The sequence below is a fragment of the Camelus bactrianus genome, chromosome 19 (genome assembly GCF_048773025.1).
Source record: "Camelus bactrianus isolate YW-2024 breed Bactrian camel chromosome 19, ASM4877302v1, whole genome shotgun sequence".
In the NCBI taxonomy this organism is placed as follows: Eukaryota; Metazoa; Chordata; class Mammalia; order Artiodactyla; family Camelidae; genus Camelus; species Camelus bactrianus.
Genome location: NC_133557.1, coordinates 16463741 through 16480665, shown reverse-complemented (window position 1 = coordinate 16480665; position 16925 = coordinate 16463741). Strand labels below are relative to the sequence as shown.

Sequence of the window (16925 nt, the reverse complement as noted above, 5' to 3'; positions counted from 1 at the left end):
CCCGGGAAAATCCTTGTTGCCCGATGGACAAACTTTAAGGTTGTACAGTCTTGGGGTTCCTTGGGCTCTGTCTTCAGAACACATCCCTTATTATTGACTCATTTCTTAGTTTGCCTTCCCTTCTCTACTACCTATTATGAAAGCCAGCTGTGTACATAGTGGGAGGAATGTTAAATGTGGAATAATATAGATCTGGGTTCTCCACTGGCTTTGGCTGTGTGACCTTAGGCCAGTGACTTAACATCTCTGAGTCTGTTTTCTTACCTGTGAAGGTAGGATGATAATCTTTTTTTACAGTATTGCTAAGAAGGCAAAGTAAGGCAATATAGATTTGAGTCTAGCACGGCATAGAGTCTAGCACAATTCTGGGCACACAGGGTAGGTGCTCAGCGATACTAAACATTGCTCATCAGAGGGGTGAGTTTTGGAGTATGGGGGCAGCAGGGAGCGATCACAGTGTTCTTGCTCTGCCGCTCAAGAAGAGCGATGGGTCAGGGATGAAAGGCTGTGTACCTGAGGGTTCACTGGCCATTGGTCTCTTCCCTTGGCCTCCAGTTTCTTTGGCCAAGAATTGAAATAACTGCAACTACTTTAAATTCTATACTTTCCTCTTATTTTCGGAGAACTATTATTCATATTTTATCACGTATTTGGAATCTAATATAGAATGGGCTGAGGTTTCTGAGCTAAAGATAGTCTATGTCGTCCAGCCTGCTCCACGGAGCATCTGCAGAGAAGAATCCAAGGCACAGGGCTGGGGAACAGCCAGCCGGAGGCTTTGGCAGAGCTGGGTGTGCTCCCCTGTCTCCTTGTCTTGGGGCAGCGTGGTGCAGCCTCAAAAGCACCAACCTCTTTCAGAATCTGACTAATTATTTTGGATCGGGTCCAATCTGACTGGTTTGAATACGAAGCCTGCTTTCTGGGAGCCCAATATCCTCCTCTGGAACCTTCTGTGATCTTCTTAACAGCGTGAATTGCTAGGTCTTGTTCCCGTCCCTAGTGCGCCTTGTGTATTGTTGTCCTGGTAGAGTCTGCCATGCCTCTGTTCTCCCTTCTTAGCCACGCAGGGGCCACGCTCTGCTGGGGTCAGGTCCCCCGTGCCTGGTACAGACCAGCGCTCCACTTGACCGTTTGCTGAATATATCGAATTAAGAGATTTCATGCTGATGGGGACCTTGGGGAGTACCGGGCAGCAGGGAGGAGGATCGGGGTGCAGAGTACAAGAGGTTGACTTCACCTGCTTTGGGAAGGACCTCCCAGTGGTATGCACACTCCTGAGAAAGCACTTCAGCCAGGAGAAATGAGAGGCAGGAGAGCATGTCAGTTAAGAACCCAGATCTAATTTGCCAGACTTTGAATTCTAATTCTGCCACAGACGAACTGTGTGACCCTGAGAAAGTCATTTAATCTGTCTGTGTTCTGCCCAGGAAGAGGATCCGCCACCAACAGTCAGGCAGCTGGGATGTGGGCAGATGCTGAGGTCAACATGCATATGTATATTCCAAGTGCAAGGATGCACGTCAACTTGCATATGGATAGAGCCGCGTGTTTACATGTCTGCCAGCACCTCGGGTTCTCACACGTCGTCACTTCCAAGTTGTTTGGTGAGTTTGGTAACATCAATCATTCATTCGATGAATAAACATGTACCAAGCACCTATAAGGTGGCAGACCCCGTTAGGAGCTGAGGAGAGAGCCATGAATTAAACATGTTCCCTTACTTTAAGGTATGCAGTCTGTCACCAGCGAGTAACTGTGATGCTGTGTGTTAAAGGCAAGGGCAGAGTCCTCTGGAAGCGGAGAGGAAGGTGCGAGCAGGTCTCACGGCAGAGGGGAGGGAGGGCGGGCACGGCAGGCGGGGAGAGTGATGCTTGAGTCGTGTCCTGAGGACAGAGCTGTGTGCAGGGAGAACTGGGAGGGGGGAGGTGCTTCAGGTAGGGAGGATGGCAGAACAGAGATGGGGTGACTGAGGGTGATGATAACGGAGGTGACTTGGGGATTTCCTTTAACTGATGTGAATTATTTTTTTTCCAACAGCTGCTGAATTGTTAGAACATAACTACTTATTAAGCAGTCTGGACCTAACTACTTAATCCGGGGAACAGGTTTTTCTTTCGGCCTAGAGTTGCGATGAAGATATTACTGAGACACCAAGTATGTCATAAACTGGGAAAATATAGGAAATTCTCTCCTAGACCCACGCACAAAGACATTTTCCCATTTTCCCTCCCATGCCAATGAGTTGTTCTCAGCTCTATTCGCATGTGCAGTATCAAGATTGTGCCAATTATCTTTGACCGAGAAGGACAATCACAGGTCATTATAGCTGCATGTACACGTTTATATACACACACTGCATACGCATCCACACCCACATCCACACGCATCCACGGAGACAGGCAGAATAGAATAATTTGGCCGCGATGGTCACTTCACAGGGTAATTAACTTTGAGAAATGAAAACGATTAAACATCAATTAAGATATGATTTCTAGAGAAATGGAGGGAATCAGGACCAGGAATTTCCAGGGCAGGAGTGATTTCCCCAGCAACGTGGCTTCCCCTTGAGGAAAACAAGATGATGCTTTTCTGACCAATGGGTGCATTTTACCTTCTGGGTAGATGACAAGCATGTACAGAAACCCCAAGGACCCGGCTGTTCTCCCAGCGTTTCTCCCTTCACAATCTCATCAGCTTCTCCAGTGTTTCCACAGTGTCCCTCCAGAATGACAGAACGTCTTCCTGGTTCTGTGCTGAGTTCTGTCCATTCTGATTCCTGCCGACACGCAGAACTTTCCACCATTCTATAAAACTGCCCGGCAGCATTTCAAGTCTCTTAAGCAACTGTCTCTCTTGCTACGTGTGTTTCCTGTGAAGTGTCTTCAAAATTGCTTCCAGGATTGGTGTCAGAAGCCAGATCCAAATCCCTCATTAAGTGGCCTCAAAAAATCCCACATGGGGTGGGGGAAGCATAGTTAATGGGTGACAGCAGCAAAATCACCAGTTGGAATACATTTTCCTTTGCTTGTGGACTAAGGCGCACCCTACCTTGCTCAGCTTGTCTACCCACTCTGTGTTCATAGACCGGGGAGCGCAGCTCTTCAATGAGAGTCTTGATAAAAAAACGAATTCCACCTCTTCTTATTCTGCAGCATTTCTTGGCCCCAACCTAGTTGAGTTGGCGTTCTAGCCACAGTTTATCCCTGGTCTTGCCTTCATGCTTTCGAACTAATTTACCTATCTCTTCTTGAAGGATCACTGTATTAGCGTTCTCCAGAGAAACAGAACCGATAGGTTTTGTATGTATAATTTATTGTGCGGAATTGGCTCACATGATTATGGAGGCTGAGAAGTCCTGTGATCTACTGTCAGCATGGTGGAGGCCCAGAGAAAGCCAGTGGTGTCATTCAGTCCAAGTTCAAAGGCCTGGGAACCAGGGGAGTTGATGGTGTCAATCTCAGTCCTAGGGCAAGAGAGGACTTCTGTCTCAGCTCAAGCTTTCCCCTTGGGGAGGGCCACCTGCTTTACTGAGTCCACTGAATGAAATGCTAATCTCATCCAGAAACGCTCTCAAAGATACACCCAGAAATGATGCTTCCAGATACCTGGGCATCCCATGACATAGTGAAGCTGACACATAAAATGAACCATCACAATCCCCTCTGGGTTTCTGGGCTGTCTAACTTTCCTGGTTATCCTGCCGTTTGTCTTAGTGCTTCTCTGAGTCTCGCAATTATCCTCCAGGCCGGGAGGCTCAGATGACTCATGTTCCTATGCAGTCTTTTCTTTTCTGTGGCTTAGGGATGCTTCTGGGACACCTTGCTGTCTGTGTTCTGGGTTCCAAAGCCGGACACACCTCTTTTGTAAAGGCATGTGTTTGTGAGATGATGGTACTGATGACTTCCAGCTATAAAATGTTTCCTTTAATCCAGTCAAATAATTTGAGGGAGCTGTGAATTCAATAAATAGCAATGAATCTAATGAATAGCATTGGTTCTAATTTATAGCCGTGTCTCATGTTTGCATCATGCTTCAGAGTTTCCAGAGCAATTTTTCTCATTGGAAGCTTCCAGAAGCCCTTGCTGTGAATTAGGCAGAGTGGTTGAGGACATTCTGCTGGTGATGACACGGAGGCACAGGTGGCTTATGTGATACATCTAAAGGTCATAGTGAGTAAATAGGACTCACAGATCTTGACCCACAGGCCAGTGCCCCTCTCTCTGCACTCGCCAACAAGCAGAGTGAAGAGGAACCTTGAACTTGTTCCAGTGAAAAATCAAGTTGCTCAGCATCTGTTAGTTCCTCCTGAATCTGTCCCTGCTTGACCTCGCAGGCTGGTGGCTGCTGCTTTGCTTTATCCTCCCCTGTTCATCTTTCTGCCTCCACTGGTGCACCAACTATCACTCTCCAGAACCAGGATGCTGACTGCATTGGTCAGGTACCAGAAATAGACCATGTTGGTTTGCTGTTTGTTTTCATTTTTCCTATATAACAAACCACCTTAAAACTTAATGACTTAAAACAATGATTTATTTTTTTCTTATAACTCTGTGGGTTGGCTGGAAATTCTCTCTGCTGGTTTTAGCTGAGCTCACACTGCCTTCAGCTGGGAGGTTTGTTGGACTGGAAGATACCTGATGGCCTCATTCTTGTCTGGCAATTGGTGTCATAGATGGGTGTCGTCTGGTATGACCTGGTGTAACTCCACATGGACTCTTACCTTTGGTAGGCTAGGCTGGTGGTCTACGTGGTGGTCTCAGTGCAGTACCCCAAGAGCACCAAGCTAAAAAATGCAAGATCTACTGAGGCTTGGGTGGGAGTCCTGCACAGTATCACTTCCACTGACATTCTATTGGTCAAAGCTGTCATCAGGCCAGCCTGACTCAAGCTCAAGGGCAGGGGAAATAAACCCCACATGGTGATGGCAGGACATTCACATTCATATTGCAAAGGAGAAGAGAATGAATTGTTGGGGCTATCTCTAAAAACAATGGTGCATGGGGTCACTGTGTATTAAATGAGTCTGATAAAGTGGGGTTGGCTTTCTCACTCTTCCGAGCAGCAGGAGTTCCCTTTAGGGCCCATCTGCTGCCATCACGTGTTCCCCCCTCACAGCCTTCCCTCTCTTTGCCTTGATCTGGCAGCCAGAAAGGCTCACTGCCTCTCTCCATCCTGGACTAACTCAGTGCTGGGCCGTGAAACCTGAAGCGCATGCTCTTGGGGATTCCCTAGTGCATTGGTCCCCTTTTCTTGTATCCCAGGGACATGGTTTGGTGTGAAACCAACTGGAAATGATCATCTTTAAAAAAGTATTCTCCACTGGGTCCAGCACAGGTGAATGTGATTCTCTGTTTTGCGGTTAGAGGCAAAGAAACACGTTTCCTACCTACTGCTATGATCCTGAGCGCGGCTGCTCTTTAAGGGGACCCAAAGGAAGGGCTGTTTGGATTGGTTAAGTATCTAGATGCTGTCTCCCTTGCCCTACCATCGAAGAGCTCCCCATTTCACCAGACTTTCTAACACCTTAATCTGGCTTTAACTAATTTCTTATCTGTAAGTGAACACAACTATCTTTTATTTTCTATAACTGATCTCACTTGTTTTCAAACCACCAGGACCTCTTTTGGTGAAACATCCTCGTTCTTGCCAATTAAAGATCTATCACCCATTTGAAACCTAATCTCTCTCTCTCCTGGTTGATGATTCAGTCATCATAACGACCTTTCTCTCTGCACCTGATGTTCTATCCCCTCTGTCTCACTTCCTTGCTACGGCAGCATATGATTGCAGTGCATCCCTGTGGCATGGGAGAACGGCATTTGGCCTTCTGATCTAGGTGCTTCAGCTCTTGCCCACTGAGGGGTCGTCCCTCCTCCAAGGCGTGGGGAGGAAGGGCTTCGTCTTTAACCTTTTGCTCTTTGTCTTCCTTCATCCTCCGTTGGTCCAGGGATGGCTTAACCCTTCACATGGGGGAGCTCTTTCCCGTCACCATTTTCATGCCTGCCCTTGCTCAAGATGTACCACATAGTTATTTCTTCCAAGCTTTACTTCCAGATATGTAAACATCTAGTTTGGGGAGGTCTGAGAAAAAAATCCTTTTCTCTCCTTTGAAAGCACAGCTCTCAAGACTATTTGCTGTGAACTTATAAGCCTGGATTGAAACTTGGAGCTGAGCAGTGAAAACTGCTTCCCTTTCTTGGTAACAGGAAGCCAGCCATATGGATAGTCTGAAGGGCTGCAAAGAAGCAGAATCTCCAAATCAGTTGATATTTCACTACCTTTCATAGCTTAGGGAACTTATCACATTCAAAGAGCGTCTCCTTTTTTTTCTGTAAGTTTTCACACATTTACTCTGCAGGAGCCAATTTTCCCCATTCCTTTCCAAATATTTAGTTAAGGACATTTATATTTAGTTGTAATTGTTATTTTCCATATGTCTATCTTCATGACACCTCAGGATGGGTAGGAGAAGCCTACACGGCAGTGTATGAAACACACGGAAGTCACTCGGTAAATGTTTAAAGAAGCCACGGTGGGGCTGCTCAAAACCACATAGAGGAGCTATAAGCCCTAGGGTTCTCCAGTACGGAATGGATGCCCAGCCCTCAAATGGTATTTGTTGATTGACAAACATATCCGCCAGTGTCTGAGCCCCACTTACAAGCGTTGCAATGCATCAGAGTTGTCTTGCTTTGTGGGAATGTGGACTTTTAAGGGAGTCAACCAAGTAGCCCGACTGTGGGATGATCAACTCTATCCCCATTCTATTCTGGTCTCTCAGGAGTCTGTCTACCTGCACACCTGCCTGATGGACTTAGCCTGACTCGTGGCCTCACTCCGGGGGCCTGGAGGATTGCTTCCAATGCATTGTGCTCTCTTTGGGAGATTCCAATTGCTTTTGAATTAGTTATAGGTTCAAAAGCGAGTGGCTCCCATTATGAGAATGCAGGTTTTAAAATTACTTCGTTTCAAGTTGCCAACTTGGCAGCATTAACCTGTCATCAGAGAATTCAGCATGGTTACAGAGAAAATAGACTGTTGAAAAAATAAAGCAGAAATGAGCCAATGTGGTCAAGGAGTAAAGGAAATGGCCTTTGAAGTATCTTTCATGTCTGTAGCCATGCCTTGTTTGATTTACCATCTATAAAATGAGGACAAAACTGCAGACCCTCCCCTTTTTTAGAATAAGATGAAGCATAGTCAGTAATATGCTATAAAAACAATTCACTGAGTATAATACTGCACTTGATTCTCCAGATTTGTCAACATATATTTAGTAAATCTTATATTCTCATGCACACACAACATAGCCTTATGCCAGATATCAAAGGAATGTGTCTGGTATAAGTGGCACTATTTTCCAGCTTTATGGATATAAAATTGACAAATAAAAATTGTATATATTTAAAGTGCACAACATGATGATTTGATATATGTGTATATTGTGAAATGGTGACCACAATCAAGCTAATCGACACATCCATCACCTCACATGGTGGTGGACCCTCCCTAAACTCAAACAGACTTTTACATCATCCCATAAACGCAGTCACAAACGTCCCATCACCTTTGCCTCATTCCATGGGTCAGGAGTAAGTTGCAGGTCCTGCTCACCCTCAGGGGGAGGAGATTACACGAGTGAATGAGTACCAGGAAGTGATGAGTAGGGGAACCACCTTAAACTTTGTTCTCCACCATTTTGTATCGTTTATATACATGTTTCAAAACACAAACACACACACAGTAACTTGGATAACTCTCCAGGAAATTATGCTGAGTGGAAAAAGCCAACCCCCAGAGATTGCATGATACATGACTCCATTTATAAAATACTCTTTTAAAGACAGAATTATGGAAATGCAGAACAGATTAACGGTGGCCAGGGTTAGGGGTAAAGTGAGGCAGAGAGAGGGCGACAGAGGAAGGTGTCAGTATAGAAGGAGCTACAAGAAGGGAACAGAACTGTTCTGTATTGTGACTGCATCAATGTCAGTATCCTGGCTGAGATATTACACATGGTTTTGCAAGATGTTAATGTTGGTGGCAACTGGACATAGCATGTGTTATCTCTTGGTATTACTTTTTAAACTGCACGTGAACCACAATTATCAAAAATAAATGGTTTAATTAATAAACAACAATAACAACTAAAGCAGAGAAAAATTCAAAAAACAAAAAACCCAGCACAAGCCCTGAACGGTGAGCATAAAAACATAGGACAAAAATAAATGGAGAAACACATTGCAAACAGCTGTTGACCTAGCAAGCTAATTTACAAAAAGATAAGTAAAGTCATCATTGGAGGGAGTGGAGGGAAGAATTGCTTTGCAGAAAATCAAACCACTAACTTGGAGGGCAAAGCTGAGAAACTCAAAATACAGAGGAAAAAAGCAAACATTAAATGACTTAATTAGTTTATACCAACCATTATGCTTCTGTTTATATTTCCTTTCACAGGAAACCTATGAATATTGCTTTTTATGAATTATATATATAAACATACATGATTTATATGTGTATTCTTCATCTAAGGTTACCTTTCAAGAAAGACATGTGACTATTACTCTGTAAGGTAATATGCCAAGTTATTAATAGTGATTTTCTTTGAATGGTTCTCTTATTAATGATTTTATTTTATGTCTTATGCTTTTAGATACACAATTTTCTACCATGAATATGTATTAATATTAGATGAAAAAATGATTAAAATCAGTATAATTTTGTGCAGATTGCACACCTGCAATTAGGTAAAGAGATATACAACAAAAAACTGGAAGGAAATATTGTATACTAAATGTTAACAGTGGCCCTGCCTGGAGGAATGGCATTTAGTTGTTTTTATTTTTTCCAAGTAGCGCTGTGCAGTCTCCAGATTTTATACAGTGATCAGATGTTCATTTTATACTCATATAGATAAATTTAAAATTAGTATATAAAATTTTATAGATACTATATGATAGAAAATATGTAAAAATATACACTGCAAATTGATGCAAAGGGAAACAATAAAAGATCAGAGTCTTAGAGATGATCTTTTTTTTATTATTTCAGTTTTCAAATATTTTCAAAATTTGTATCATAAGCATATATTGTTTTGATAATGGAAATACCCCAGAGAAAATAGAAGTGATTAATTACCTGATTTAGATATAGGGAAATTTTGTCTAAGCATAAAACAATAGGAAATCATAAAAGAAAAGGGAAATATTAAAATAGCCAATGAAAACATGGGAAAATATTTAGCCTCTCTTAAATGCAATTTTAAAAATGGATTTTTTTAGACATATAGTTTCATTTCATTTTTAAAAATATATTTAAGTCAACTTTTAGATGATTAAACAGTATTATCTCTTCATGTTGGAATAATACACATATGTTAAAGATCCTATTTGAAAAAATATGTAAAAAGATTTAAAAATACTATAATTTTCTGTGAAAAAGAAGAAAAAATAATTGCATTTAAAATTTGTCTTAAACTTACCTATGTGTATATTTTTGTGAATGAAGAAAATGAACCCCAAATATTCACAGTAGTTATACTTTCGGGTTAGGATTTCAGAAAACTTTTATTTTCTCTTTTAATGCCTGTATTTTCACAGGTTCTGAAAATCAAACCAGAAGAAAGTTGCATGCTGTAATAAATGCAATACAGCCATACCCAGCACCAAGTTTAAAAGGCTCCGTGCTTGGTAGTGAACTTCCAGTAACACAGAGCTCCCTGGAAAATCTAATACAATGTATTTATTCATTATTTATTGAATGCCTATCAGTCAAGGACTATCGTAGGTGTCTGGAACACTGCAGTGAACAAGGCAAGGGTTTTGCCTCTGTGCAGCTTACGCTCAAAGATGGAACTTGGGAAGCCATCTGCTCCAAGCCCCACGTGTACCATTTGGCGAGGGCTGCCATAAGAAAATACCACAGGCTGGGTGGGTTGCTTGGACAAAGGATATTTACATTCTCACAGGTCTGGAGGCTGGAAGTCCAAGATCAAGGTGCCTGCAGTGTTAGCTTCCTTGGAGGCCTCTCTCCTTGGCTCGCAGGTGGTGGCCCTCTGGCTGGCTCTTCACCCGGTCATTCCTCTGTACACACGTGCCTGGTGTCTCTCCCTCTTCTTGGACACCAGTCGTATTGGACTAGAGCCTGGCCCTAGTGGCACCATTTTAATTTAATCACCTCTTTAAAGACCTTTGCTCCAAATATAGTTACATTCTGAGGTATTGGGGTTTGGGACTTCAACATATGAATGTGGGGGAACACATTTCAGCCCGTAACAACACTCTGTCCTTTCATTGTCTTTAGGGAGCCTGCATAGATGGCCCAGTGTCAGTTTGAATACCTCCAGGAATGTGGGTTGCGGTACCTGTGTCATCAGTGGATAGAGCTTAAATCTGTCTCCAAAGAGAAGGTCACAGGACCGAGACTTCCTCAGGAGAGGACTGGAATACGTCTCGATTCTGCAACTCCCTTGGCTGGGGGAGACTCTACAGGCAGAGTGAAGCATCATCCACATCCTGCAGCCACAGCGTGACACAGAGTCACAGATAATGTCCACGTGACCGAGCTCTTCATCCTCCTCTCTTCCCTTAATTGGAGGCCTGTGACTTTTTTTGTTTTTAAAATGGATTCCTTATCTTCACCTCTTTTTTTTTTTTTTTTCAAACTGATCACCATGAAACTTTTCTGGACCTTTCACAGGAGGCGTTACAAAGGCAGTTTCCCTGAATCTGACCGGCTCCAAAGAGTCAGCTTACTTCTTTCTCTGGCAGCCAGCTTTTAATCCTGCGTCACATGTCACTTCTAATTGTGGGCATGATGTTCAAGTCCCTCTGGGGCCTGCATTTCACCCAAGTAAATCCTCTCCTTCAGCAGCTGCGGGAACGTGTCAGGGAGAGTGATCTTCAGAGACATCGCTTCTGCAGGCGGGAGCGGCTCAGCCCGGCCCGAACCCTGGGAGTCAGTCGTCTCTGATCGACTTTGTATTGATGTTGATGTTGACACAGCCTCCCCCAGCCTGACACTAAAGGATGGAGACCAACGGATGCAGGAGAAGGGACGTGAGCCCTGGGATGGGGTTCTTCCTCCTTCTAAGTAAATGGGCTGTGTTTTCAGGGGAGAAAGTGCTGGAATCGTTGGGGTGATGGAAAAATAACCTAAATAGAATTTTCACAGCTGTACCCAGCTTGGCCAAATGGTATTCGGGGTTCTCATGACAGGGACCAATATCCGAGAAAGCCTCAGATGTAGTTCGCTTGCCCTGAGAAAGGTTCTCAAACATCTTCAGAGGACATCAGAGTTCTTTCTAAGCGAAGCCTTCTGACAAGTGAGCCGGAAGTTGTTTGTTTTTTTTTAATCCCAATATTTTATTATGAAAAATTTCAAACATAGCACAATTGAAAGAATTTTACAGTGAACACCTGTATACTCACTACCCACATGCTACCACGAACATTTTATTGTACCTGTTTTATCTTATATCGAGGCATCCTTCTGTCCAGCCATCAATCTGTTTCATTTCGGGGCTGTATTTCAAAGCAAATTGCAGCTATCACTACACTTCTCCTAAATACTTCTGAAGGTAACCAGAATGCAATATTTGTTTGCAAATTTTTCTTCTTATGAGGTAAAAGTTTACTATAGTGAAACTCATAAATCTCAAGTGTGTGTTTATTGAGTTTTGACAAATATATACACCTAGGCAACCCAAATAACTCAAAATGTTTAGCAATATCATCACCCAGAAAGTCTTCTCATGTCCCTTCCCAGCAATCCCCACCCTCTTCCACCTCCCAGACAATTTTTTTCTTATGTTTCCACCCTGCATTAGTTCTGCCTGTTTAAATCTGCACAAAAGTGGAATCATACACTAGGTAGTCAGTCTTTTGTATGTCTTCCATTACTTAGCATAATATTTTTGAATTTTAACCCTGTTATGTATTCATAGCTCATTCCTTTTTATTGCTAAGTAGAATTCCACTGGGTAAATAAACCACCATTTGTTTATCCATTCTCCTATTTGGACACATTGGATTTTTCAGTTTTTGCCTAGTATGAGTAAAGTAAATATAAATATTCTTGTCAAGAAGAGCTAACTTTTTCCTTTCCATAAATACAATGTAATATTTTCAACTGTGTACTCCATCCATCTACTGATCCAATCATCCATCCAACCATCCATCCTTCCATCCATCCATCCATCCATCCATCCAGCTATCCTCTCTGCTGTCCATTCAAACACATATTGTGTACTTACTGCAGACCAGGGAATGTTCTAACACTGGGAATGCAAAGTTAAAAGGTACCTTCCCTGCCCTCTAAAGAATCTGGTGAGAGAACAACACAGACAATTAGAGAAACGTAGAATTAAGGCTAAAAGGGAGGCTTCTGGAAAAGGGAGCAGCCTAGAAGAGTTAGGCAAGACTTTCCGGCAGGTCAGACCTGAAGAAAGGAGGCAGAACACAGCATCCCCAGTGACATTCAGCAGCAGTGTTAGTGATGGCTGTCTTGGTGTTCTTTCCCGTGGCTTCCTGCAATGGAAGCCAAAGGCTTCACTGGAGAAGTCAGCTCAAACGAGGTGATTTTGCAAGGCGACTTACTGAGTTAATTTACTCCCTCTGACCTGCTCCCTTAGGGCTTATGTCTATCTGCATACCTGCAGGTGTATCTCAAGCTTTGATCTAGTCTTGACTTGAGACTTTTAGAGGGAGGTTAATATATTAGGTTATTTTGTCCTAAAGTTTACAGATTTCTTTTGAAAAAAACCTCTGTGGCACTGACTCATAGAATCAGAAAGGCTTTCTCAAGTACAATAATTCCAGAATGTACTAACTCTTGAGATGCAACACTGGGTTCCTTCTGAGTCATTGGTAGGATTGCCAGATAAAATACAGGACACTCAAACATTTAAATTTCAAACAACAGTTTTTTTTTGTTGTTTTTTGGTTTTTTTTTTAGTATAAGTGTGTCTCAAGCATTGCATGGGACAAAAGTATGTTCAAAATATTGGATGTGATACATTTATACCCAAAAGTGATTGGTTGTTTCGCTGAAATTCAAATTTAACTGTGTGTCCTATATTTTTATTTGCTGAACCTGGCAACCCTAGTCACTGGAGAAAGAGGCTTTCTGGCCAAGTGAATTTGACCCATGAAGGAAGCTAAACCTGTGAAATACAAAAACTTTCAAAACTAACTGTGAAGGAGATGTTAATTGTATTATACATCTCTCAGTCCTTTGAATTAGAATACATAGATGCACCACAAAACTTTCTCGATAACCTGAAGTCATTGGTATGAATATTAATTATTGCCATGCGTGATGTGGTCAAATCTGCTTGAAGATATTCAGGGCTTCTTTGCTTTGTGCTGAATGCCATCGGACGTCTGTGACTTTAGAATTTTAAACCTAGTTTTTAACATTTTTTTCTTTTCCCTTTATCATCAAGCTCTCAATTAAACCCCCTTGTGGCAATTGGTATTTATTTCCCCAGACTCTAGAAAACACTAAACCTGTCTTCTGCCTAGCCTGATGCTGGTATAAAATGAGATACTAAGTCTTGCTAGCAATATAGAGAAACAAAAATTACTGGCTATGAAAAAGGTACTGAGCTTGTGATGATTACTTAACATTTCAGAGGTTTTTTTTTAAAGAAGCTAATTTCTAGTCTTTTAATTGTACTTTTTTCAAGCATTCATTCACTCACTCATTATAATAATAAATATTATTTATTTAACAGACGTTTATGCTCACCTCTCCAGCTTCAACATTTCATGGAATAATATTTATAATTAATCTTAAAAAGCATGTATCTTTAAAGGGCTAGAGGGTGATTAAAAACTGAATGTTGCCATCTGAATGTTATGGATTCTCCAAATAGTGTATTTGTTCAATTTACATAATGGCATGAACCCTCTAGGTGGGTTCCTGCCTGGTCTCACATTACCATGTTAAGCCCTGTTGTTTAAATGGGGAAAGTACAGTTCCCCTCTCACCCAGACCTTCCTTCAGATGGCCCCAGGGCACACACTGGGTGTTAAACTCTCCTGCGCATTTAGTTAGGGTCTCAACTTTTCAACTAAACAGAGGAGGAAAAACACATTTTTAAAGCTACGTGTTTCAAGGAGAGCAGTTTCTAGCAGGAAGTTGACTCTAATCCTTAGTTCACTGTTTCTTCCTCTGAGGATCTTTGTGCTAAAGATTCTAAGCCCTCATGACATTTGCCAGGGCACAAAGAAGTCCTTGCTGGCGGATATTCATAGAAGTTGGGGTTACATTTCTGCATCAAAATTCTTGAGAATGTATCCACTAGATTACCGGAAGGATGCAGTCTGCTGCAAATATCTGCCAAAGTCCATTACTTGCAGAGGTGCACTCCCCCCATTTTCATGGTAATTCTGATCCTCACACGAAATCGGATTAGACCTATAATTATGCCATGGGACTGTCCAAAATAGTCAGTCTAGCTCCATAGCTGGGACCTTTGCCTACTCTTGACCTGGATTCCTGACTTGAGCTGGTTAAATATACCTGCCATGTCTTTTCTGGGCAATGCTCTACCAACAAAAAACTCTACTAGCAGAGTGGTTCTCACACTCCAAAAGGCATCGCCATCACTTTGAAAATACACACTGTCCCTTGACGCCAGATGCCCCAAGACCTTGAACTTCTGCCCCTACGTTCTTCGAGGATGGGAACTGTGCCAGTCTTGCTCACTGCATACTCCCTGCACTAGCCTAGAGCCTGGCTCATGGTACGCCCTTAAGAGCTATTTAGTCAATGAAAGACCGGAGCTTGATGAGTGGCAGAGTGGCTAATTTAAGAAGAATTCTTAGGTGAAGGAATTCCTGTTAACATGAGGGATGAGTTGAAGGCAGTTTCCTTGAGGTTGAATTTGCATTTTTTGGACTGGTCAATAAATATTATTGCTTTCTAAAAAAGTATAAAATACCACACCAGGAAAAAGTATAGTTCCACTGTCATATGTGGGTTTTTTTTTTTTTTTCCTTTCTTCTTCCCTCCCTCTCTCCTTTCCTTCCATCTGTCTTTATATAGAAAGAAAGATCTAGGAAAATGATTGTTCAACACATTTTTTTTTAAGAGTTGAGATTTGTGATAACTTAAAAAAATACTTTTCTGAATTACAGGAAAATTTTTTGTGATACTATTATATTATCAAAAGAAATTTAAGTCAATAATCACTTAAACTTAAAAAAAATACACGCTCTTTGACAGGTCATTTGAGACTTAGAGTCAGTTAATACATCCGATCTCAAAGCCTGTCAAAGATGGCTGGGAAGACAGAGAGTAGGCATCGTGTCTGGTTACCACGGTTTGCATCTGCTTCTAGAGACCTTCTTCTCCTGTGAGGGGCCCTGGGCAATATCTCAGACCACACCTCCACTCGTCTTCAGAGTTCCCTGCTCTGAACCCAGTATCTGAGATCTGCTTGGAAGCTGTCTGTACTGATGACCCAAGGACTCAAGTACCCATGATTTCAGGCTGTCTAGGTGTACATGAGGATGGGTAGCTTGCATGAGATTCAGGGCAGTGGTGACACTCCTGCACTGAGGGGTAAGCCCCAGACTCACCTGGAGGTCTTTAGGTAGCTGGCCCTGGGATCTGGACATGTGAAAAGAAAAGGAAAAAACAGTTCCTATTTTTAAATAGACCAAACCATCTTTTGTGGGAGTTTCTCTGGGCACTTGTCCCTTTGCGCAAGGAATGGAGGCCGCCGGAATGTGCTCCTTAGGAAAGAATTGGCTCCAGTCTACAGCTTCACTTGTATCTCTGCTGACCCGTAGACCAACTTTCCTCTTTATCCTTTGCAACTGTCTTTCACAAAATCTCAAGCCTAGTCTTTGGTTTTCCTGGCTAGTTTCCTAATATATTTTTCTTGAGAGAAACTGTTTTACTTAGTGCTTGCATTAAGTAACCGACCACCTACATTTTTAGAGCTTCCATGAAATGTCTTTCCCTTTCTCCTTGGTAAATCCTACTCTGGAACAACCAGTACTATGAATTCACCAGACCTGCTTTTCTACTCCTCTTGGCAGATGGGAAAAGTACACTTCCCAGCTTCCTTTGCAGCTACGTGGAGCTATGTGCACGATTTCTGACTAGTGTAATGTGGATGGTAGAGATGTGAGACAGTTTTTGGCTTACCCCTAAAGCCTCATGAGATGTCTATATTCTGTGTCTTCATTGTGAAGAGGAAGAGGATCCAGTGAAAATCCAGAAGAATTCTGAGGCCCTAGGGAACAGTAACCCGATTGGATGATGTAGCCTGGGATCTTAGGTCACCGCAGAGAAGAGCTGCCTGACTCGGGGCATCTGAATTGGATTTTGCACACGCAGGAAGTAAATTTTTATTGTGTTTATCCACTTACATTGAGAGGATTTTTGTTCTTGTAAAATAATATAGCCAGCTCTAACTAAAACACCTACTCATACTTCAGGCCCATTTAAAACACTTCCATCTCTTTCTAGCTCCCTGAGTGCCACAGGTGAAGTTAATCTGGGTTCATGGCTCTCTCTGAAATGTTCTCATCACAGTGTATTACAGAACATTTTCTGACATTCCTTCCTCTCCCACTAGACTGGCAGCATCTCAAGAGCAGAACTTTGTCTTATTCATCTTTGTAAACTTATTGCTAATCACTGTATTTGGAACCTTCTAGAATCTCCTGGGATCCTAGGTCTGTTTGACCAAAGTTTGGGTTCTAGTATATTGCTCCTCACACAGAGCTAGAGGGGGAGGAGTTCAAGGATCAAGGGAGCAGAAGTGCAGGTCCAAGTCTCAACAGTTCTTTCTGTGTAGTAAACAGGTCTGAGGTCCTCGGGGAAGTATTTATATTTTCTTCCACCTACAAGCTCCCATGGACATGGCTACAGACAGTTGGCCAAAGGTGGCTGAAAATGGGGGCAGG

The 16925-nt window shown here is 42.4% G+C and overlaps 1 long non-coding RNA gene across 1 annotated transcript; it reads left to right on the top strand.

The window, feature by feature from the left end:
* Positions 1-1416: 1416 nt before the first annotated feature.
* LOC141574051 (uncharacterized) lies at positions 1417-13779 on the top strand. The gene is made up of 4 exons (XR_012500626.1): positions 1417-1604; positions 1728-1808; positions 2038-4438; positions 10303-13779. It is a non-coding gene; the product is annotated as an uncharacterized LOC141574051 (long non-coding RNA).
* The last annotated feature ends 3146 nt before the right edge of the window (positions 13780-16925 follow it).